This window comes from Larus michahellis, chromosome 3 (assembly GCF_964199755.1).
Source record: "Larus michahellis chromosome 3, bLarMic1.1, whole genome shotgun sequence".
NCBI classification, from domain to species: Eukaryota; Metazoa; Chordata; class Aves; order Charadriiformes; family Laridae; genus Larus; species Larus michahellis.
The window spans coordinates 7,008,239-7,032,087 of record NC_133898.1 but is presented as its reverse complement, the minus strand read 5'-3'; the positions used below and the strand labels follow the sequence as shown (position 1 = coordinate 7,032,087).

At 43.2% G+C, this 23,849-nt stretch overlaps 1 long non-coding RNA gene across 2 annotated transcripts; it reads left to right on the top strand.

Moving 5' to 3' along the window:
* The first annotated feature begins 1,948 nt into the window (after positions 1 to 1,948).
* On the top strand, positions 1,949 to 23,591 carry LOC141740193 (uncharacterized). 2 transcript variants are annotated; one of them, XR_012585911.1, is made up of 6 exons: positions 1,949 to 2,114; positions 3,745 to 3,859; positions 14,304 to 14,390; positions 17,657 to 17,744; positions 21,311 to 21,521; positions 21,748 to 23,591. It is a non-coding gene; the product is annotated as an uncharacterized LOC141740193 (long non-coding RNA). The 2 variants fall into 2 exon arrangements; XR_012585910.1 differs by lacking the exons at positions 21,311 to 21,521; positions 21,748 to 23,591 and adding an exon at positions 20,557 to 20,687.
* Positions 23,592 to 23,849: the final 258 nt, after the last annotated feature.

Below are 23,849 nucleotides of genomic sequence, written 5' to 3'. Positions count from 1 at the left end.
CACGTTGCTTGTTCCAGGATTGAGGGGTCCTCAGGGAGGTGCTGCTTTAAAGTTAAACCAAGATAACTTTAGCATGAGTGTCGCACCAGTCTGAGCTGTGCTGTGTCCAGGAGATGATTCCTTGGGAATCAGTTTCCTAAAGTTTCATAAACATTGCCAAAGAGAGTTTTGAAAAAAAGAACAAAAGTAGACTTAGCAATAAAGACCTTTCTTTGCATTGAAGTATTCCCGGTGACTTGCTGGGTGGAATGAGTAGAGGCCACATCAGCTGTAGAAGCAGAAATTTTGTTTAATATCAGTTTTGCATGCCACAGTATATCGTTTCCGTGGGCTCCAAGGAGGACCTGTAAATATCGTGTAGCGGTTCAGGTGCCAGAATATCAGTGCCAACTGGATTTTCAGGTCTGATGTTTACTTTTGTCATTTCAGATAGGACAGATCAACGCCTATCAAGTGATTTGCGGATGTCCCAGTCACCGTTATCCAAACCGCGGTGCTTTAGGATCCAAATGGCATAAAAAAGTCAACCTGCTGAGTCTCACAGCATCCGCCAGCTTCCTCAGGTGGGCTTCACGATATGGGCTTCCTTGCCAGCAAGTGGGCACTTACTGAGTGTAAAAAAGCTGCCCCTTGGCACCTGAGACTTTTCTACTGCCCTGAAGGTACCATGACTCTGTATCACACTATTCAGTGCGCGAAAGTTTGTGCAAAGCCCCTGAAGTTGGTTGTCTTCTGGGGAAAGAAGAACGGCCCGGGAAGGGGTGGCATGGTTGCAAAGACCCTCTTGAGTCATTCAGAGCTTCTTCACGCCTCTGTCACAGCAGCTTTTGGGGTCTGAATAGCTTGTTGCTGTCTTTGAACCCGGTTTCTGTCCACACCTAAGAGCAGGAGATAGTGATCACGGATCTTTTATTACAATATGCAAGAATTTGAAGCACTATTTCTGGGTTAAAGAAAAAGAGTTGGTTTTATTAGGAAAGTATACTCTACCTCTCCTCTGAAAACTCTTCCCAAAAATGTACACTAATGTAGCTAGCACAATCATCCGTTTGCACAGCAAGCCCTTAGACGCCGTTTTCCTTCTTCCAGATGACTTTCGTAGCCCACCTGGGAAATAAATTACTGGGCAGTGCTAGAGTTATTAAATCTACATACCCTCATAAAAGTTCAAACCAAAGTGTGATCATCAAGTACTTACAGGTCAGCAATCACACCCTTAATTTTCAGAAATAATTTAGAAGAGATGGTATTATCTGGAGAAAAAGGTCCTTCCTTTTCCTTTCCAAATTTCCCTTTATACGTTAGTAATAAGCATAAAAATTAGGACCTGGCTGAATGCTTGCCGAAGCCAATGGAAAGTCTTTACTTAATCCCCGGGCGCTTTGGTGGGAGCCCTTCAGACCTTTCAATTCAGAGAAGCACCTATGTCATAAGCCCTTTATAAGGTCCCAGTTATATTGCCCCATTTTGTGGGACATAGCTACAGCCTTGAAATTAAAAATATACTTAAATACTTTGCAGAATAAGGATGCACTTTAGAGCCAAGTATAGGCATGAGATGTGTGTCAAACGGGGCCTTATTATTTAGCAGAGCACGCTGTTTGCCGCTCACAGATCTGTCGCCATTGAAGCTGTGGGTATTGGTTTGATTTTTGGAAAACGTGTCTTCCAGCACGTTCTTCAAAAAATGGTATCTTGGAACACCAGCTAGAGGTAGTATGACGGAGTCTTTCAAAAGTAGGCTTTTGTAGAAAGTGATATAGTTACGTAGTTCTCCCAGTTTACTCTCAGGTCGTGCTGGTGCTGTGCATCTGAGTCCCGGTTTTACAAATAAAAAGGCTGCACGGGTTCCAAGAGTCGTGACATCAAAGAAAGGCACAAAGCTGCCGTCTGCTCCTGACGGCTTTTCTTTATACCTTTTTTTTTTTTTTTATTTGCAGTTGAAGAGTCTAAGCCTGTTTCAGTGGCTCTGCGCTCCCGGTGCACGTTGTCTGCAGCAGCCGGAGTCAGCCCAAACCGTCTCTCATAGGTCGGCTTTCGAACGGGGATTTTCTCACAGCGCGATCAACCGCCTTTCCAGCAAATCACAGGTGTTCTCCACATGGCGTGAGCAGGTGAGAGCACGACTTTGCCAAACCGTGATGAAGTTTGGTAGCTGAAATGCAAAATCCCAGTTTGGCCTGAGATCTGAACCTGGCACTCCGCTTTATCCTCCGCTCCGAGCCAAATCATACTGCAGCACGTCGTGAAAACCGAACACCACTGTGCTCTGGATCGCTTAAGATCTGGATCCAGCTGCAAACTCCGATGAGGAAGCTCCTCTCTGTGCATGTTACAGTGGTGCCGATGCGCAACATGTTCCCGCGTTAGCTAGAGCTGGGAGCACTCCGAGACAAATGCAAACACCTGAAAATCGGCACCTAAAAGTCTGTAGGGAAGAAGCTAAAATGCAGAGAAGGCATTAGGGGGGCAATGAAATTGCTGCTCCGTGGAGCTTAAAAAGACAAAACAGGAAAGAAACACACCATGAAGATTTACGGGGGGTTCAAGTTCTGAGGCAAAGCACCCCCTCCGTCTTTTTGGCTCCTGAAGTCTCTTATTATTAGTTTTAAGGGCTGCCAAGCAGACAGAGTAATTCATTCAGCCCACCTGTGCTTTTTTTGAGGGGAAAAAAAATGGAAGGATGTGTTCCATATTCTTCAGGAAGTGCTCCTCGCTGTGGAGCCAGCTCTGCTGAAGCCTCATGAACGCTCACAGGACGTCTGTGGTGTGCCAGCCCCCCCAGGTGACCCCGCTGCCCAGGCGATCCTGCTCTCACCTTCTGTCGTGGGCTTTTTTTTTTCTTTTTTTTTTTTTTTTTTGGTTTGTTTTACTGGGGAAGGATTTGAATTTTTCTTCTGGTGTGTTTGGCACTTCCGGTAGAGACTTTGACATGGAAAAAGGCTCATCTTTCAAATGCCTGTGGCACTCTCTGTGAAAGGTGATTTTTAAAACGCCGTTTTATTTCGCTTCCTGGCAGTGATATCAAAAGGAACAATCAGTGCCTGATTTAGAGCCAACAATTTATTTCCATTATAATAAACAGAAAACAATGGCACGCTGCCTTATTAGTTATTTGCCTTCCAAGTCAACAAACTTGGAGGGTTGGGATGAGATCTAACCAGAGATACGCTTTGATGTTTTCAGTTTGGAGAACTGGTCTCCTAGCCAAAATGCTGAGCAATGGCAGTTCTGGGGGAAGAAGGAAGGGAAGGAAGAGCGGAGGGAAAGGAGAGACTCCCTGAAAGCGCAGGGCAGGGGGACAGCTGCTGGAAGAGCTGGGTATTTTGTGCCATGATGGTGGCTGGTTCGAAGAAGACATTGGAGTGGTGATTGTGGTACCCGGGAGTCTCGCGTCAGACGTAACGCGTGCGCAAAGAGCAGCAGCTGGATTGGTTTTGGTGTTGTCACTTTGATTTATACCCGTTGAGGATCTAGTCCAATGCACGCTCAAGATCTGCTGCTGCCCGTCAGAAGCACAGAACCACTTTGGTGGTGTGTTGCAGGGTGTGTTGTGGAGGCTGATGGATCCAAACCAACCCAGATGTGCGCAGCAGCTTCTCTCCCAGGAGCAAGCTCTTAGTCTTCTAGCACTGTCACATAAACGCTGCTTTGTAGGGCGTGCTGCTGAGCAAAATGAGTTTCAGTATTGGTCACTGTACTTTGTTGTTTTAGCACTGATTTCACATACGTGTAACGTTGCAGGAGGGGAAACTCCTCAGCAGAAACAGGAGAGTTAAAGTGCTTTGAAGTATTTTGTTCTATATGCCTAATGGGACAGAGGAGCTGTGGAAAACTATCTCGCAAGAAGGTCTTGGAGGTGAGTATAAACATTACAGGTAAAAATCTGCTATTTTTCTCGATAGAAAATTGTGATAAACTTCTTCCTTGGCATCGTGATGCCAATCAATAGCGAAAAAGTCAAGGACCCCCCCATTGCCTGAATGCATTTCACCAACATTCCCAGACAAAGCATCCGTATTATTTATCAGAGCAGAAAGCCTGAACGTGGTGCGAGGCAATTGATCGTTCCTTGTTTATTAGTCACATCTCTCAGGGACAGGCCACACCAACCGTTTTAGATTCTTTTCTGATGAATATGCAAACACGTTAAACCCCTATTTTTTCTCACAGAAGCGATGCTGTAAACTGCCCAAGTGGTTCGTAACAGTAACCAAATGAATAGAGGCAACAGCAAGTGAGGTAAATTGTTTGCCTGTGCATTGGAGGGAGATATATACCTGCTGCCTACCTATAGATTTTTATTTTAAGGGAGTTTCTGTAGGGATTTTTTAAAAACCTGAGGAAATTGCAAACTTTTCCAAAGCCAAAAGAAAACTTGCCATTCTTAGGAGGAGCAAGGCAAGCTGCAACCTGTTTTAGAAAAGGTATAGCATGGTGATCATAAACATTGCCTTTGAGGTAACCAAACGCAGCACAGAAAGAAACCAAAAATACCTGTTGGGAAGAAACGTCTCATCTGAGCAAAGATATTTGATAATAGTTTCGTGTGTTATTGTCAAACTGCTTTAAATAGCCAAGCCCACAGTTATCACGGAGGAGAGAATCTGAAGCAGGCGATATTGCACAAAAGATCACATAGTACTTCATTGGGCCACAAGAATCTGCGTGATAGTGACGATTTTCAGCGACCGAAGTCATCATACTGGATCCAAGCCTCAGAGAGTTTCTTGAACTGGCACTTTTAAAAAATATCTAGTTGTAATGAGTGGTGGGGACAGTCTGTCGCATGCACAGGTCAATTTTCTGTGCAGAACAGCGCGTTCAAATCCTGCTCGAGCAGTTTCCTCTCCTTTGAACCCTCTTTCTTATTGCCAGATGCTCGGTCACAGTCTGGCCCTCATTCTTCCAGTCCTCCCATAAATGGAAGCAAATTTCCACCAAAAGCTTCCTTGGGGGCATAAGGAAATTAGGGAAAGAATAGACCTGGAGTCCTCTCATGTAGCTAAAAGGCCTCCAGTCAGACACTGCAGCCAACTTCTCTTTCCTGTGCTCTGTTGCAACATGATCAGCTTTTTTAACTAGCCTAGAAATTCTGGCTTCTTGCTTTATTCCAGCAGATCTCCCTTCAGCAGAGGCATGTGATACCTGGCCTTGATCCGCCTGACCGCAGGAACCCAGATCCCACAAAAAGGGCTGCACTTCTTGCCCTTCTGCATTTCCATGATTGCCTTCTGGACAGTAACAGATGATGCTGAAATGCTTTCAGCAAAGACACGAGCTTATCCTCCCTCCTTCAAATGCCGGTTCTCTCTCTCCTGCGCTCTTAGTTTTACCTCATCAGCTCAGTTTTTCTGCTGGCCCCCGCTCATTTCTCAAGCCAAAAGTCTATATCTTTGTAGCCACAAAGTCCCAGAGCGCAACGCGTCCTTGCATGTAGTGATTTCAGGTTGGCGACGGCTGAGGCCAGCCTGGACGCTGCCTCCCCTCTCGTTAAATGAGGCTGGGCATCATACGGTAAACAGTTACGGCGAGGAAGCTGCAACTGGAGCCATCACAGGGCATAAAAGGAGAAAATACCTCACCGAATTAATTCCAAGAAAGAATAAGGTTGGTGTCTCATCGGGCAATAGGAACTATCCGTGACATATTTGTCTTTTTATTTGTCCTTGCCATGAGTTCAGTAATTATTCTTATTAATGTGTGCGGTGCAAATGTCTCTTCACTGAGGGAGGTACCTTGATTTACCAGTGCCTGGTTTCTAAAATCTTGCAAAACAGATGAAAGCGGGCAAGGGAGGAAGGCATGGAGGGCCAGGCAGCAAAGCTTTTGGGTGAGGTCCTGGGATCTGCCGAGGAAATAGGGGCTGAGAACAGGTATCGTGAATCTTTAACTCCTGTACATCCTTTCGATACAGAGTCAAATCCTGCTCCTATGAAACACCTCTGAAGACAGCATAACTACGCACAGACAGATGAGAGAGACGTTGCCTCTTCTTTTTTCGGTCATGTCAGATTTCCCTGAAATCTGTTTTATCTAACTGCCAGACAAAGCTCCTCGATTCTGCAGCCAGCGTTATTTGGTCAGGGCATGGGGGTGAAAAGCCCGGCATTCAACAGAGATTCCTTGGAGTATCTTTAAGATCTTGGATCACATAAAACAGTCCCCTCTCATAAAAAAAAAAAAAAAAGCACACAAACTTACCATTGTTGAGTGTTTCTTTAATAGAATCAGAAACAAATTTGTGACCTTGTGGCCCAGAGGTGGGAACACCATCTATAAACTTGCCCAGACATAGAAATGCATTCTGCCTGTCAGTAGGAGTTTGCCATTGAACATGTATATAAAAAAAAGCTGGTGTTACATTAGGCCAACATTTTTTAAATGCCACAGCTCACTTTATATGCCGTAAACCTTGTTAATGTTGCTAACAAGAAAGTTAAAAACTCAAAGCTATAAAAATAGGAATGCCACTGCTAACTAAATAAATAATACGTGAGAACCAAATATTCAGATACAAGTTCTGGAACGGCTCGTGTGTCCAGGGAGGGAGAAAGGAAAAAAAAAAAACCAAACCCATTAACCTGAGTCGTTGCTGATGTTATAAAAGCTCCCTATAGTCCGCAGAATTGTCTCCCCTTGAGTGTTTGACTTAATTTCAAATGGGTTTTGAGAATTCAACACGATAGCCTGGACAAAGCGGCCGGTCATTTCAGAATCGAGGGGCAGGCAGGCAGCAAGGACCGTGCCAGCAAGGACGATGCAGCCCGGGAGTCCGGATGGGGCAGGGAGGGAGGGAGGGAGGGAGGTTTCCTTCTATCTGACTCAACAACAGATTGTTAATGTGGCAGCAGTGGGGAAAATGTTTCCTTCAAAACAGGCCACCTACATTTTCTGGCCTCTACTGTTGGCTCTGGATGCAAGTTAATAGACCCAGTTTGTGCCTGTTACACACAATCTGGGACGTATCGTGGATCTTTTTGACAGTCTGGACTCTGTAGTGGTTCAGGGGCTGGAACTTCCAGGGATTACTTTTGGCATCTACGTTCTAACTACATATATTTTGAGTTGTTTATCAATGCAACTTTTTAACTCTATAATGTAAGAATTAGGACCTATTCCTAATGTTGGGCCTTCTGACATCAGAGTTATGTGGGTTCACCTTTCTACTTAGCATTGGCACTTAATTTAGTGTCTTCTAGTCTTTGCTCGTGAAAAGCAACCTTTTTCTTTTCCTAATTTACTACCTCCTGGAAATTATGAATGGAAGATCTTAAAAGATATGGTATTTACACAACGGACCGTTGCTTACAGATTGCACAACGTAAAAGAGTATATATCCTATACACTTATTTAGGTATATAAATCTAGAGGAGGTTATACAGTGACGAAAAGTGGGAGAGAGAAGGAGGTGTTACTCTCTCTGTCCTGTGGATGCAGGCTTTGACTTTTTTTAAGAATGCGTTCTGTACGGTCCTTTTCCCCCATAAGTGTCTGGAATGCAATGTATTGTCAGATAGATATGAAACAAACTCCTGTTACTTAAGCATTAGTTTCCTGATCCCAATCCCAAACTCCATTTATGGAAGTCTTATGGACTGGAGATCAGCTGCTAAGAGGCAAACTGATGGCTGAACCCCATAAACAACAAACACGCCCTGCTCCCCAAAGGGATCCGTAGAAATAAGGTCTAGTTGTCAGGGCCCTGAGTGCATTAATAGGCCTTGTTTGCCCTGACCCAACCCCACCTGGGGCCACCAGCCACACCTGAGAGCCCCTACCTACGCACCTTCTCCTCATTGGTCTGGGGTTGCATTTAATCTCAGGCTTGGGCAACCAGCCCTCGTAGGAGCTGCACTGGAGATGGGTGTCTCTCTAATGCTAAAACTGGCCTTATGGTTTGTTTTTTTTTTTGAGAGACCCTCAAACCTGTTTTGAAGAGGTAGGTCAATTGCTACTCTGTCTAAGCCTTAAAGGTCTCAAAGAAAAAAAAAAAAAAAAGAGTATGTGAACCAGAAGAACCCTCTGATCGGGCCGTAGGATTGGAAACTATCATTTCAAGGCATACATCCTTCAGGGAGGTTGGTTTGCTTACTGTCCCGGGTGAACCAAAGGCCTGGAACTGCAGACTTGTGAGGACTGAATAGGATCCAAGCTGTTATGTACATACATGGCACCTAAGGCCATCACAAAATTCCATCTTTGCTCTGCTTTCTTTTCTTATCCTTAATTTAATGCTGTAAAGAAAAGGTAGAAGAGCGAGCATGCACTCGAGAGTGATCTGTTAGACCAAGATGACTGTGAAAGCAGCAAGACCCAGGCTTTGGGATGCAGCGTCTGATGTGTAACTGTGCAGTTAACATGGGCACAAGAAGAAGGTGCCCCAGATGCAGGCTCCTGTGCAAGTCTGGAGAACGTTTACAGAGGAACAAGGTAATAGCTACTAAGAAACAAACTGGTTGTTTGGCTTCTTTGTGGATTACTAAACTTGAAACAATCTCGATATAAGCAGAACTTGGACAAGTAAAGACTTTATTTCGCACATTTCTTCCCTTTTCAGTTCTGACCATCTCTGGGATAGCTAGAATCCATCAAGATCTAGGAGTTACTTCATAAAAAGGGCAAACTTTGAAGGGTGAATTTGGGCATTTCCCCTTGAGTGCAGATCAAAAAGCACTGCAAGTAATAATGTGAATTCTGAGAACACATATACATGTGTGCCTGCTGTGTGAAGGCAATTATTTCTATGTAGGTCACTTCTTAACAATATAAAATGCATACCTAAGGACAAGTTCTGAAAATACCTCAACTTACAGCATCTTCCAGGAATTTAGCAAGATCTGAGGTAGCTCAGGAGCTCGCAGAGTAAAGGCCTTGTTGGTTGTTACACGTTCAGGTTCTCAAATATCACCATCATAAGCTTTATTTGGCTGACTTCATGTATGTTGTGACTGCTTGGGTTCTTGTCTGTCTTCAGGAGCTAATCATAAGGGGTTCCCCCCCCCCCCATGTTTATGTCTTCCCTTCCCACCTGCTGTGTTCCTTTAAGTAATTTTTTTCTGTGGTGAGGGATGGCAGTTGACCTGTCCTGTGCTTGGATGTTTTTGCTCTTCTCCCTCACCCAGACCATTTTCATCCAGACCATTTGTGATACTTCACTATTGTTGGTCAGAGACACCAAGCCTCCCATCATTGAAGGTTATAGAGCCAACCTTCTTCCAGGCGTGGCATAACTAAGGGAAAGAGGGTTTGGGGCTTTGGAGAGGATTTGGCACCAGCTCTTAGCAATTATTCAAAAAGAAAAAAAAAAAAATTACTCCAAATATAGATGAATATATTTCACAGACAACCCTTGATTGTTGTAGCCACCTATGGGTCAGAAGTGAGGAACGGCTGGATGACAGCGAACAGAGTGTGGAAAGCTCTATGCTCTCTCTGACTTAAACATAGACGAAAGAGTACATTTTAAAACCTTTGTGCATTTATTCAACTTTACTTCCACAATGACACAAAAATTACTTGGAGTGTCCTGCTTCCTGTGAGGGGGGGGGGAAGAAAAGTAGGAGAGCCTAAAGTGCTTCAGAAGATGGTTGTCTTTCTCCATATAGAGGTTATGTCTGTGATTCACAACTAACTAATGATTAAACTGATTAATGGTTGAAATTAAATCTAATCAATACACAGGGATGATATATTAGGATTACATTGTTGGGGGGTGAGGAAGGTAGGTAATCCAGCTGAGAAATCTATTCTTTTGTTGTATGGCTAATAAAAAAAAAAAAAAAAACAGCCATTTGCTTTAGCTCTTCAGAATTTAAATCAAATTTGATGTAACTATTTGGTCTACTTGAAACAATGACTCCATTGCCTACAGGACTCAATATAGTACACTCACAGGAGAGAAAATGGTGGGACTTTAGGAAAAATTATTTAATTTTCAAGGGCTACTGTTTACAACTTGGTGAGAAGTTCTCCCTTCCCCGCCCCCCCCCCCCCCCCCCCCCGTTTAATCTCGGTACTGGCTGTGATTTATTAAGCTATATTTCCAGGATAACATGCTGAGATGATGATTTTGTTGGAAGACCACACTCAAAATTGCACTGAAATTGGATGCAGCATGAGAACCGTCATAATCAGGACTTCACCACTGAAGCCTAGGAAAAATTTTGCAGAGGGTCATGTTGCATCTTGTCTAGGGCTTTCACAAATTAAAAATCTATTTATATAAGAATTTTAAATCAAAGCCCAACCATTCTGTGCTTTGATTTAAAGCACTTACATTTTTCTCTTCACCTCAAACGTGGACTGTGTTCAGCATTCTCATTTGAATGTACACCAGTGTAAGTCCTGGGAAAGATGTTTTCTTCTGCGATCAAGTAAACTCTCTATTAATGCTGCTAAATTTCTAACATAAGAGACTAGATAAGACATGATGATGGCAAACTGTTGAATTGTTATCGTGAGCCCTCTTGGAGGGGAACCAAGGCAGGTGTGAGACCTGAAATTTCCAATGGGGTGTACTGCTGTAGACAGTCTTTTCACCTAGTTTCCCTCTTTCCTTTGCCTCGGGAATTTTCTAGGTGGGTTAGGCAGGTCCTGGTGATTCTGCATGTATGTGGTTTTTTTCTCTCTGTAGATCATTGCCTATTCAGATCGCAGCACTGAGGCTGAAGTGGTGATGAAAAACTTTATAAGGGAGTAATGGCTGCTGTTAAATATCAAAGGAAAAAAGAAAAACCTAGAGAAGGAGAAGAATGGGGGAAACAAAGAGTTTGGTCTAGTTGATTTGTATCTTGGGAACACTAAAAGCACTCTGTAATTGTTCAGGTAAATAACATACTACTTTCAGAAACAGGGTGGTTTGCAGGCAAATTCAGTGAGTGGAATTTTCTTGTGCACTGCAAGGGAGCCTGCGAAATTTCCTTGGTTATTAAAGCCAAGGTGCATCATTTCATTTGGAAATTCTGACCAGTGGCACATTGCGTATTCTCCAGGTGTTGCAGTCTTGGGTAACAATTCCATTAACTGCTAATTTACAGGGCTCATGGGTCCGGAGGTAGCAGGGGAAAGGGCAGAGGCTGTGACTGTCTCGAGCTCGGCAGCCTTTTTTTTGGCATTTATGTAACAGCTTTGGATCATACTCAGTCCTTATAACTCTGCAGTTCCTGGGTCTCTGTCTCCTCAATACAAATAAAATGAGGGTGATGCCTACATCCTCTCTGGAGAGTTTTAGACACATTAGTCCAAATTTACAGATATGGGCACCTTCAGCATGGCTTATCCCCAGCAATGAAAGAATTATTATTCTGGAATCTCCAGAAATTGGGTTTCCTACCTTGATTCCTTCCTCTGTTCAAATACTTACACCTTAACTTTATTTGGTGGTAAACTTTCTTCTGGTTTTAATTTAGGAACCTATCTGGACTAATCACCCCCGCAGACCGAGGCATCACCTTTCAATGCCGCCTTCGCTCTGAAACAATTCTGAGAAATACGAAGAACTTCATTTCAACGTGAGAAGTAGTCTTGGGACCAAATTCAAGATCTGTAGGCAAAGGGACGGTGAGGGAGGGAGGATTTCTTCAAAGTCATCCATCAGCAGGGTCCAGTGCAGAGTTTAGCACTTAGGAAAGAAGTAATTTCCATATAGAATAAGTCTGAAGTCATCCACAAGTAGAAAAATAGTAGGAAAAACTTTTGAAGTTTTCATCTACTCGCGTGGCTTTCTTTTTGAGTGTTTTCTCGGGGTTTTTTGTTTTCTGTTTTTATTTTGAGCTCACGGAACTCAGTATCTTCAAGGCACGCTGAGCGGGAGACACAGAGCGCTACTTAATGCTTAACTGCTCTTCTGATGCTGCGGTGGTTAGGTTACTGCAGTTCAACGGTATGTTCTATTAGCAGCAATGTGTATTTGTATGTGAATGTGTAGAGACATTGTATTCAGCAGAAGGGTTGCTTGGGTAGAAAGAGAGGAAAGCATATTCTTTTTATGCCTCTGGCAAACTTCCATAACTGGCTCACCCGGACTGGATAAGATTTGTTATTTGTAGAGCAGTGGCTTCCTGGAGAAATGCTGTAGCAGGGAGCTCAGCCTGTGCGTCTAGCAGCGGCCTTTATTAATTGCAGCAGCGGGTGGAAAATGCATTAGCCTCATACATTACTGTTGGGAGGTTGGCCATATCCATTCTCCCAGGGTTGCTACATGCTTCTAAAACTATATCTACATGGGATTTGCTCTTCATTCTCCTCTTCTTTTTCCTTTCCTTGTCTTAAGACATTCAGCATTGCCAAGGGTACCCCATTTCCTGCATCCTTTGCTAGCAAAGATATGGAATGGCAGAACCCTGATACCAGGCAGAGGTCCTTCATGGTGCAACAAAGTGGAGGAAGGAGGTAGTTTTTCAGTAGTCATTCAGCTACTGTTTTGTCTTTTAAAAAAAAAAAAAAGAAAACAAGAATTTCTAGTAAAAGGAGAACAACGTTATTCTTTATTCCCAAAACTTTCCACCTTTTTTCATCTTACTTCCCACTGAGAACTCTGCAAACATGTCTGTGTTTCACTACTGCCTGAGCAATTCTGCAGAGGTGTCTGCTCACAGCAGATAGAGGAAACGGCAGAACCTGCCAGTGCCGCCTTTATGTAGCTGCCTGTATCTGCCCTCAGCAGAAATGCCGGCGCTCGATGTGTGCTAGCATTTTCCCAGTGGCTGCCGATACGACAATACACGTCGTATTACGATGCGGAGGGAGGGCTGGCAGAAGGAATAATTTAAAGAATTATTTATTGAGGCAGCCCCGGCTGTCACGAAGTCTGCCACTCCAGCACGGGTCATCTGGATGGATGGGAACCAGCCTCGGAAGAGCAAGCTCAGCACTGACTTCCCGAGGGAAAAGCTGTTCGTGCTGTGTACCTGCAAGGCATTTATATAGGATTATTCTCTGCATAGTGCGTCCTCCTGCTCTCTCGTGCTACTGGGAACAGAAGTACTGACATAGGCATAGCATGGGTGAGATTATACCCTACTGGTTTTGAAGGTAAAAATATCTTCTTCCTTGTGGGAGCCTACAGATATGGGGTGTTGATAGGTATATCTGAGGTCATATTACCTTTGAGGACAAGGGCCCATGTTTTTATTCATTATCTCTGAAAACCTACGGTGAAAACAGCAGAACCCACTGAATGTGCTAAGCTGAAGAAACTCTGCCTCTGTTCTTGGCAGCTCTTCCAACTGTATCACAAACATGCAACAACCAGCACTTTTCCTGCAAGCTTAGATAGGAATCGCGCTTTTGAGGGGCAGATCCTAACTTTTGTGCCAAAACAAATTGAAAAAGTTTCTACCTTTTCTTGTTTGGGAGAGAAACCTGAAAATGACAAGTTCTAAGTTTTGGGAGAGAACTCCAAAACTATTGATTTTGAAATCTTACAACTTCCAAATCTGTCTCATGAGGGATCCAATAAATGGAGTGGTGAGTGGCAGTAAAAATTTCAGATCAAGCACATGGTTAACCACCATGCAAGACGTGGTTAATTTGAAAACAAACCCTTGCACTTCAAATGTTGGACTCAGATACGAAGTGATAGGATAACAGTGGTAAAGACACCCTGAGTTCATTTCAGCCAACATGTGGAAGGGTTGGAAAAGCCTGTAGTTTGAGCCCCCAAGTCATATTTAGTCTTTGTACTTCCAGTGTTGCCATTTGCCGTTTTTTAACATAAGAAACAGCTTAATTTGACTCTTATCTTCAGCGGCTTAAACAGGAATTTGGTCTGAGAAGACTGTGCAGGTTCCCTTGCCAGTGTTACTTGCTCTGTTTTATGAGCGCTTGTGATGACCTGTGTGTCTTCATGGGGGCTGTTCACAGCGTGATTACAAAGATAAATGAAATGTGGTTAAAGCTGTTAAATTCCAGTGTCCCCTCAGCGCGCGGTAAGTCGGGAGCTCTACTGAACAGAATCAAATTTGGAAAGAAGCGTGATCTAAAGTACATCTCCTCTAATGAGGGCATATCGTAATTTCCAGAAATGCTTTCCATTATGAATTCTTATGGCATTGCATCTGTCTATGAACAGCGTCCTGAAATTGTGAATCATTCTATAAACGCTAACCGAATCAAGATGGCTCCATTTTAAATATTGCTGTCTCTTGGTTTCTGATCACCAAAAAAATTATTTCATGGAATTCAGAAATAAAGTTTTTTTTAAAAAAGAAAAAAAAACAACACCCAAAAAACCCCCAATAATAAAAAAGCAAGACCCTCCTCTAAATGTTTTTTGGTTTTTTTTATCATCTGTCCTGCAGTTCTGGAAGAGGAAATTCTGCAAACCAACTCTGACGCAGGAAAGGGAGGAACTAGCAAACTTGCTGTGCTGAAGGAAAACACAAAAGGTAAAATACAGCTTCATCCAGAAGCTTCCACGCTCAGTCACACAACTTCTTTGGAAGCTGCAGCTCTCATCCATGTCAGAGCACTGTAACTGGAGACAGAACGCTTTTACCAAAGAAAAGAAATTGCTAAGAGCTGATACAGATGAGCATTTAAAAATTGCTAATATGAAATGCTCGCTTTGTATCAAAGCATCAACGGGTGGAGCGTTTCCTTTGCGTTTTCACAGATAGAATATTTGTTTCTTATGGTGGCTCACTCAGATCACTGCTTCGAGAACCGTGTAAAGGTGAAAGGCTTTGTTCTGCCTTTTCTAATTCATCTGCTGAGCATGTTTATTTGCAGACAACTTACATATTGAGTAGCATTTACTGGACTTTATTTGATATATTTTGTTTGTTGGTCTTTTTTTGCAGCTCAGCTCCTGGTAAGCGATTAAAAGTTTTAAGTGACACCTAATGCCCTGTTAACTTGTTAAGTCCTATAACAGCATCTGGAAATGATATCTCTCCTTCTTTAGGTGGATTCTTGGAAGAGAATTCACTTTAACTGCAATTCCCCCTTTACCTTCCTTCCCAGCCTTATCTTCCCTCTTCAAGAGCTGACAGGGAAAAATAAAGACAAGTTATGAGACAATTGATATAAAACCTGTGTACGTGTAAATCTAAGTTACTCCGTATAAAAGGAAGGAAAAACAAAATCAGAACAGGACAGTACTGGGACCTGTGTGATGGGAAATCTGTAAGGGTTTTGTTCCGTCTTGGATTTGAAGCCTAGAAAAAAGAAATTTGCAGGTGATGGGGAATCTTGATACAGGCAATGAAAAGCAGGGATGTACAGCTCTGTTCTAGGGGCGAGAAGAGCCAGGCTGAAAAATTGGTGAATAACGTTGCTTTTCTGAAAGGCGTTAACTTGATTAACATTATACAGACAAAGGTTATTACAGCTAGCACGGGTCAATCTACAGAGAAGAGCTTCAAAAGGAGCTAAAGTCATACAAAAGACACGCATGAATCTTTGCATCAAAATTACACTTCCATGTTTATACTTCAGAGTCAGTCATTAAAGTTTGCCAGTATGTTTTGTGTGGGTTGAGAAGAACAATTTCTGAGAGACTTGTGGTCTAACTGTGAAAAATAGTGCTCTCTTGTGTGAGTTTTGTCACTTTAAAACTTAAGCAATTGAAACTGCCTGGCGAAATTATTGGTTGTAGATAGCTATATTTGGTGATTTGGGCTGGTTAAGGAAAGGCTTAATAATTCACATTCTTTTTGTAATGTATTACTGACTGCACATTAAACCCCCACAAAGGTAGGACGGCTGACGTGGCTGGAAGCCATTTGGATCCCACCTCTGAAATTGAGGTAAGGATTTATATCTAATCTCCTGCATTTGAAGCGGAAAACATACGACTTCAAATCAGGAGCTGGGGCAGCAGCTCTCTGGTCGTGATGGAGGCAGCTGGGCCATAATAGTGCTTAAGTGTTTTATTATGACGTTACAGGGAACGGTGACAGGTTGTTTTTAACTTCTCACTTGATCTAAATTGTTCTTCAGAATTATGACCTGCATTGTCTTACTACAGGGGTAGTAAAATCCCAAACATGCAGACCCTGGTATAGCCGAGCTCCATGTGAAAACTCACAGTAAATCAGCCTCGCTGCAGCCAAACCACATGTAAAAGCAAGCTGTGAAACAGACTCAACATCGCCAAACCACATGTAAAAGCATGCTGAAAGCCACCCTCCGCACAGTCAAATTATATATAAATCTGTGATGGAGAACAGTTGAGGTTTGCGTGTTTATTGGAATAACTCAAGGCTGCGGAGAATCCCCTTGCACAAGTCAACTTCTCGCCCACCTAATGTCTGAGCAGCTCCATCCAACAACACACTGGACAGACACACTCCCAACTCCTTAAGTCCTCAGGTAGGAAAAGTGGCTCCGGTAGGAATAAATACAGCCCGGTGGGTTGTATTCAACCTGCTCCGTATTTGGAAGCTGTGAATGAGCAAAAGAATCAAGCTCAGAAAGAGCAAAGGACTAGTTTTTTCTTGTCCGATTCGGACAGAACTGATATTGTTGTGTTATTCCCACTAATACGTCCTATTAACCTCTGACCACATAGGGAGAGTAAGTCGGGCAAGGGCCAGAAAAGAACATCTGGCTCCTGTGATTAATCTTTCCAGCTAGAAATGAGTGAGATGCGATTAGGAATCCCATTTTCTATTGTCTTGACTTCAGAAAGTCATCTTGTAAGTTTTAGTAGATGAGAAAATGGTAAGAACTGAGCTTCCAGTTCACTGATATTTTGTAACTTGAAATGCATCAAGCTTTTAAATGGCTTTTTGTGACATATTTCATGTATCATCATCACTGCAGTTAGTAATTCATGAAATATTTGGGGGGGTTACAGCCTTCTTTCTCACAATAGGTCTCAAAGCGCTTTACAGAGGAGTTCCGTATCATCGTCTCCATTATGTAGCTGTAGGAACTGTAACGGGGAGGCAGGAAATGACTTGCCCAATGCTGTGCGGGAGGTCAATGGCAGACCTCGGTGCAGAACCCGCATCTTTTCAGCCCACATTCCAGGCTGCTGAAGATGATTCTTGGTTATCTGCTGTAGTGGGAAGTCCCAGCAATGGCTGCTGTTTTGTGCCAGCCTACCAGAAATCTGGCTAACAAACGCTGTTGTGGCAGCGGATTTCTTACATCAGTATGAAATATCCAGTTCTCCGGGAGCCAAGGAAGGCTCGTGTCGGAAAAGGCTGCTCGCAGAAGCTGGTAGAAATGAATTTAAGGGTGTGCTCAACCAACAAGAGTTAGTTTTGCTTTTCTCTGACGCTGTTTTGTTTGAACATGCTGCTGTTTAATGTGCCAGTAGGGAGTTTGGGAACTGGCTTCTGTGAGGTAATCCAGGATTCCCCGCCTTTGACACACAGCGTGGCTGTTGAAATCAGGGGTCACAGCTTCCCCCTGTGCAAAGCAGAAAGGCTTGACTGGCTTAGGGGAGAAATTTCAGCATATATCTAAGTTGAGGATTTGCCTACGGGAGCAAAATTGGATTCACTGTAAGGGACTATTAATCTATTAAAAACACTTTTAGATTTAAAAACCAATTTATTAGATCAATAGACTTTTCTTTTTCCATTTCCAATCCCCTGGCTGAGCAGTCTGTCAGGATATTGATTCCATAACTTATTTATGTGCTCTGCTAAGTTCTCTAAATGCGGTATTTGACAGCTCCTTTTTCCCTTACTCATTCCAGGCTCGTCTTTGCAATCGGGCCTGATTGAACATTGCCAGTAAATACAGAAGTGCGGAGCCAGACTGGTACAGAGCAGTACAAGGATAAGGTAAGATTCATGGCTGCTTGCCCACTGCATGGTCCTGGCTGGTATTTGCCCTATTTTGGTCCCAAATGTTAGCTATTGCCAAGTGAAAAGAGAAATCAAGAGCAAGCCTTTGAGCATGTTTTGCTGTCATCTACGCCTTTTCTACTCCCGTGGAGAAAGGCCACAGGTTCAGGCCTGTGAGAAGCTGACAGGGTACCTATGCCGTATTTTCCTAGCTTATGCTTTTCAACTCGTTAAGTCCCTTTTTCAGTGCTTAATGCATTGACTAAACCAGCGGCGATCACCCTATCAGGCAGTGTTACCTGGGCGTCTGCCCCAGGGCAATGCCATCCAAAACGAAGAGGAGGAGGACACGAGTGTGACACGGAGTCAGCTCTCTACACGGCAACTCTCCAGCTCTGGCAGAAGTTGGTACACTTGGTAGAGGCCTGAGCATCTCATTATGAGGGAGAGATTATGGAAGAGGTGACATTTAAAAGCAGAATAGAAATTCTTTGCAGTATGTTAAAAAGCTCAGTGTTGTCTCTGAGAACTACCAGCCACCGTATTTACCATTAACATCTGACATGCTCACGCAGAATATCTTTTCAGCGTGCTGATAGTGAAAATGCTCAAAGTAATATATGAAATAAAACATTTCCACGTCTCAAAAGTGATCTTATAAAGCCCAGTGGCATTATAATCATTTAGCACAGCCATGACTCTGAAGAAACAGAGAGCAGAGCAGCAAGTGAGGGAGGGGGACTATTGCTGTACAGCATGGAGGTCAGGGTAAAATCCCAAATGCCGGTTTTGCTATTGATTTGAATTTTTTTTTAATTGTTTTAAGAACAAGAGTAAACGAGTAGAAGGGAGAAATACATTAAAGTGTTTAAATGTGGAAGAGCTGCTTTTGCTATCTGTGATGATGCATTTATATTCTGTTCGCTGCTTCTGTGCTATTCTGCTGCTCCCTGTTATATCCCTATGTATGCTTTTACATCTCATTATCTGATGTACTTTAACAAAATATGTGAACTTAAGAACAAAAAGCCAAACAAAGCCCACATTTGCTTGTGCCAAATCTTATCTCTTTAATATAGAAGGCTAATTGTGAACGCAGCCACAGTGTGGTTAAAAATATTCCTTCTGTCTCTGAAAATTATACTTTATAATCAGCTTTTAACTACCTTCACCACCACCAAATCAACATGTACGAGTATATTCTTCTGCTTTATGAGGCTAGAGGCTCTGCAGATCGTGAGATAGAATCATATCTCCCGAAACGCTTGTCACTTCAATACTCCATCAAATCGCTGTGGATAAGAATTAGTTTTTCCCACTTGCAGTTCAGTGGGAAAATCTTTCCTGGATCTCGGCAAACGCCCCAAGCCAGGGACTGATTTGGCAAGGTCAGACTGAAAACATCTCTCCACACTTACTTAACGCAAGGCACGGCTCAAACCCTGCTTTGTCCAGCTGTCAAAAAGCCTGAAGTGGGAAGTCAGTTCGGCGACAAAGACACAGAGATTGATCAACTAGAAATACATCCATCGGAACTTAGGAGCTGAGGTGTCTCGGGATCCTTCTCTCTAGGCTTTTCAGCAACCATCCCTGCCAGAAATACAACAAACACCCATTCTTTTATTAGCCCCTTTGGTATCTAGTCAGACTCGGTTTGACAGCTCCAGCTTCTGGATTCCTGCTGCAGCAGCCTGCTTCTGCTTGTCTGCTCTTAAGATAGGAGTCCGTGGGGACAGGACCTGTTAAATACTGGAGACGCCGGGAGAAAGGCCTTCAGAAACGTTTCTTCTTCTGGGGAAGAAAATGTAATTGAACTACTCTACCCCTCTCGTGAGTTCGGGGAGAAAACCCATGAGGATTGCTTAGGACTTTAGGGATGGATAATTTAGGAGTTCAGAGCTGCTGTGTCTGTGAAAGAGCAAGGCCGCTGTTGTCGTGTCCTGCTCACCTTGAACAGATTTGGAAATTAAGCCTGTATCTCCCCTAAATCCTCCACGGTGGGAATGAAATCTGAAGGACAAGGAGCGCAGCCTGATCGTCTGTTCCTGGGCAAGAGTTGTAGAGCCAGCACTGAGGAAACTGTGTTTCTTGACGTGTGAGCTGAAACGATGAGGTGGGGATGAAAGAAATAGGAAATTCCATGAAAACCTGCAGGCAGAGAATTTTCTGACTAGCTGCAAGAGGCTATCAAAATGGGAGCAAACTTCCATTTCGCCTTTCTTAAAGTCTGCAAGCGCTAGCGTAAATCAGACCCCTATTTATTTGGTGGAGAGACTCACTGAACTTGTCCTGCCTTTTTTTTTTTTTTTCTTGTGCCTGATTCGAGACCCAAAAATATAAAAATCTGCAAGGGTAGGGGTTTTGTCCCCAGTTTAAAAATATCCTAACCTCCCCAATGACCTTGATACAGAGAATTTCCTTCACCTTAAGCCCTCCAATTTCTCAGCCAGTCTTCAATCCTTGGGATGTGCCCTTTGCCTTCATCTTTCAACCTCAAAATACTCAACCTCAAAATATTAGCGCTCACAAAAATTGGATGGATTTGCTTGCAGAAGGGAAGATGCTCAAATAAAAAAAAAAAGTGCTTTTGAATGTATTGACTCTAATTATCCATGCTTCTTTTTTTTTTTTTAATATCTCTTCCATTGTTTCATACAGAATTATCACATTTCCAGAAATATTTAATGACCCCATTCTTATTCTTGAATCGTTTTATCTCCAAGTCTGTAACTTTTATTCCTGGTAACAATTGACCCCAAGACTATAAAATCCTTAGAGAACTGCTTTATTTTGTGTGCCTCATCAACAGGTATTCTAGAAAGATCACCCAGCGGACCCATGAGAAATAGGGGAAGGCTTGGAAGTGCTACGTCGTAGTGGTATTCTTTATAGTATTCCCCAACGGTAGGCTTGCAGCAATGTACCAAAAAAAAAAAAGGTAATTGAGAAATTTAATCAATCAAAACAGTTAATCGGAACAAAATGCTGATTTCTGTCCCCTGTTCTGTTTCTTTTTGGATGGAGTGTAGTTGCTGATACGTATGCTGGTCTTCTAATCCTTTAATGGGGACACAGGCTTTTGAAGACTCCCTCTCAGAGGCGCTATTACCAAATATATGCTTCTAATTTAACTTCTCATGCCACGTTACAGTAGCCTGAAGCAATTTTAGGTGTTGGGTTTGTGAGAAAAGCCTAATGTTGATGTTTATCAGATGACCTTTTAAGGGGTAATGTGGGGGTTATCCACTGGCATGATTAAGACCATATGTAGGTCACTTTTCCCAGGCGTTTCTTACTGCTTTTCAAAATCCCATCTATTTTTACCCAAATTCAAGTAGGTACCTTTCATCTCTGGTATGTTTATGGGCATTACAAAATGAGACTGAAGCTAAGTGTGTGCTGCTTTGGAGTAATGTCTACTTGAAAAGACAAGAAAGCTTGCATGCATAAATATATAGTGGCAGCACAACGCTATTATGGGTAAACTTTTATTTTTGAACATTATGGATGTTTACAGAAGTTTTTCCTTTTTCCCTTCCCCTCTGTTGTCCCTCTCTACACAGGTTTCTTGGAACACTATGGAGAGGAAGTGACTTTTCTCTGTGAAGACTCAGCTTTTAGTGCTGAATCTGGGCTGACACCAAAACCCAAGGCTGGGTGCAGCTAAGGCATCCCTCTGCTCAACCTCAGCTCCCTTCTCAGAGGCCTGAGCATTCGAGCAATGACCTTGCAGTGATGTCCTGCTATGGAGCTGCTGCACACTAGGGTTTTTTGGTGAGTCTATTATCTCTGTAGAGCAGGACAGAAGACAAACCTACCTCAGTGTTGTGCCTGTCGGTGTCCTTTTTGCTGCCTCTGAAATTCAGTATTTCCCTGGTGGTTCATCATCTTGGTAGAGTCTTTGCTGAAGACCACCTGCCAGTGCTTCCTGCAAGTCTTTAAAACATATTATTAACAAATACTGCGCTTTCTTCTTTTTTTTTCTTCTTTTTTTTTTCAGACATAAGATCTTTTTGTTACTGGGTCTCTGAACCGTCAGCTGGGATTGAACAAAGAGCTAGCATGGTAAACTTTACTGCAAAGCAGAGTTCAGTACAGGCAGAGATACAAAGGCCAACATGGTGCTTAGACGTTGGCCAAAGAAGCTGGTAAGGCAGGAGTTCACAATACCTATGAACCCTCTTAGAAGAGGAAATAGGACAAGTACCTTATGAAGTCTGTAGACATAAAAACCAGATTTTAAAGGACTTTTTCAATGGATCAGGACCTACTCGTTTGTGTTCACGTAAGTAGCTATTCAACGTTTTGAGGTAAGGTTACAGCATGGATTGGCTAAAATAAATGCGCCTCGGTGCGGTTAACGTTGAGCATCTGGTGATATTTTAAGGTTTTTATGCCTCAGATGTGTAGTTCATTAATTTGAAGCCCTAATTACTCCCCTGTCACCAGCCACCCCAGTGCCGAGACATTTTAGGAGATACGGGGAGAGGAAACTCAAACCCAAAGGTTATGTATGTGCTGCCTTTGAAAGAAGTTAAGGGAGAAGTAGTATGTACGGTACCACAAAAGGTGGTACTAATGCAGAAAAGAAATTCGTTCCTGCTGACTTACTTGAGGTTGTGGGGTTTTTCCTAAGTTTGGTTTATGTGAAGGTACACTGTAGTCAGACTGAAATTATTGCACTGAGGTTACTCAGTGACATGGTGGACCTGTGACATAAGATACGAGAATAAGGAGCGCTCGTGGCTTGCTTCCACTTGAAATGCTATGAACTAGTGATGTCTTTACATCAGAAAATGAAGCACTCGTTTCCCCGGGGTTAGGATGCCTGTGTCAGCACCCTGAGAGTACTAAGACGCTGGAATGTTCCTGCTTGGCCTCCCCCGGGCTCCCCCATGGCCCAGGACCCCATTTCAGCCCTGCGTGGGACCGTCAGTCCCTCATCTCATAAACACGTGCCGTGTCATTACAGTCCACCATCAGGTTCAGGTTACCGAGGGCTCAGTCACAATCGAGCTCCTGCGCATCAGACACTGCGGTAGCTGATCCTACAAGCCCTGCGTGTGGCAAATGCAGGAAGAAAAAAAAAAAAAGAAAAAAACCAAACCCAACTACTTTACCTCTCTTCCCTTGTGGGGTAAGAGAAGTGGCATTGCTGGCATGTCCTGCAGGCCGAGAAACGTGCACATGAGCAGTCACCACCACGCAGCCAACATGCGCTTACATGTTAAGCCACAGGAATGTGATTATGAGGCAGAGCTTTTCATCGGCTTATACTACAAAGGCAAAATGCTGCCCCCACTGAAGTCGGTGGCAAAACTCCTGTTGGCTTTGACACGGCCAACGCTTTGCCCTTCTGATCGCCGGCCTCTGAGCCCGCAAGCCTGGCTGCGGAAGGGGCAGTTCATGGCTTGCCTGTTCCAGAGGGTTGGGGAGCTTTAAGATTTATTGGTTTTTTGTTGGTTTTTTTTTTTGGAGGAGTTTGTGGCAGCGCAATAACCACGGAGGCCAGCAGTCAGGGTTTACATTTTCCATTGCAAAAGCTACTTATGTTAGAAAGCAATACACAGGTAGGGGCTTCACCGGAGAGCGTTTATGGATCTCCCTCTCGTCCAAATGTATGAATTATGTTCAAATAGCATGGGAATGGCTTGTCCCTAAATTCTAGTAATAACAGCTGTGAAGAATACTATCTCGCCAGTTGTACTCCTCTCCCTGCTTTTGTTCCCTAGTAGCTTGCAAAAGCAATCAGCATCAAATTTAAGGTGGGATTTAGGCTGGGGATTGTGACTTCTTAATGTGAAAGAAGGCTTTGAAAACTCAGCCTTAGCAAACAGCAGCTAATAATAATAACAGTAATAGAGATAAGTCGATTCGTATCTCCCCACCCAAAATATTTATATAATGAATTAGTTAATTGTATTTTATCTTCTTCTGATGGGTGGGTTGCTAACCTTTGCATTGCAGCCGACCCGGGGGAGCTCTCGTGCCGCCTGATGCCAAGAATATGTGTTATTTCATATTCTGTTATTTGCTTTGGGTTTAAGGTGGTGAGAGCAAATTCCCCTGCCATCAGCCCTAAGTGGTTTTGCAGTAAGTCTT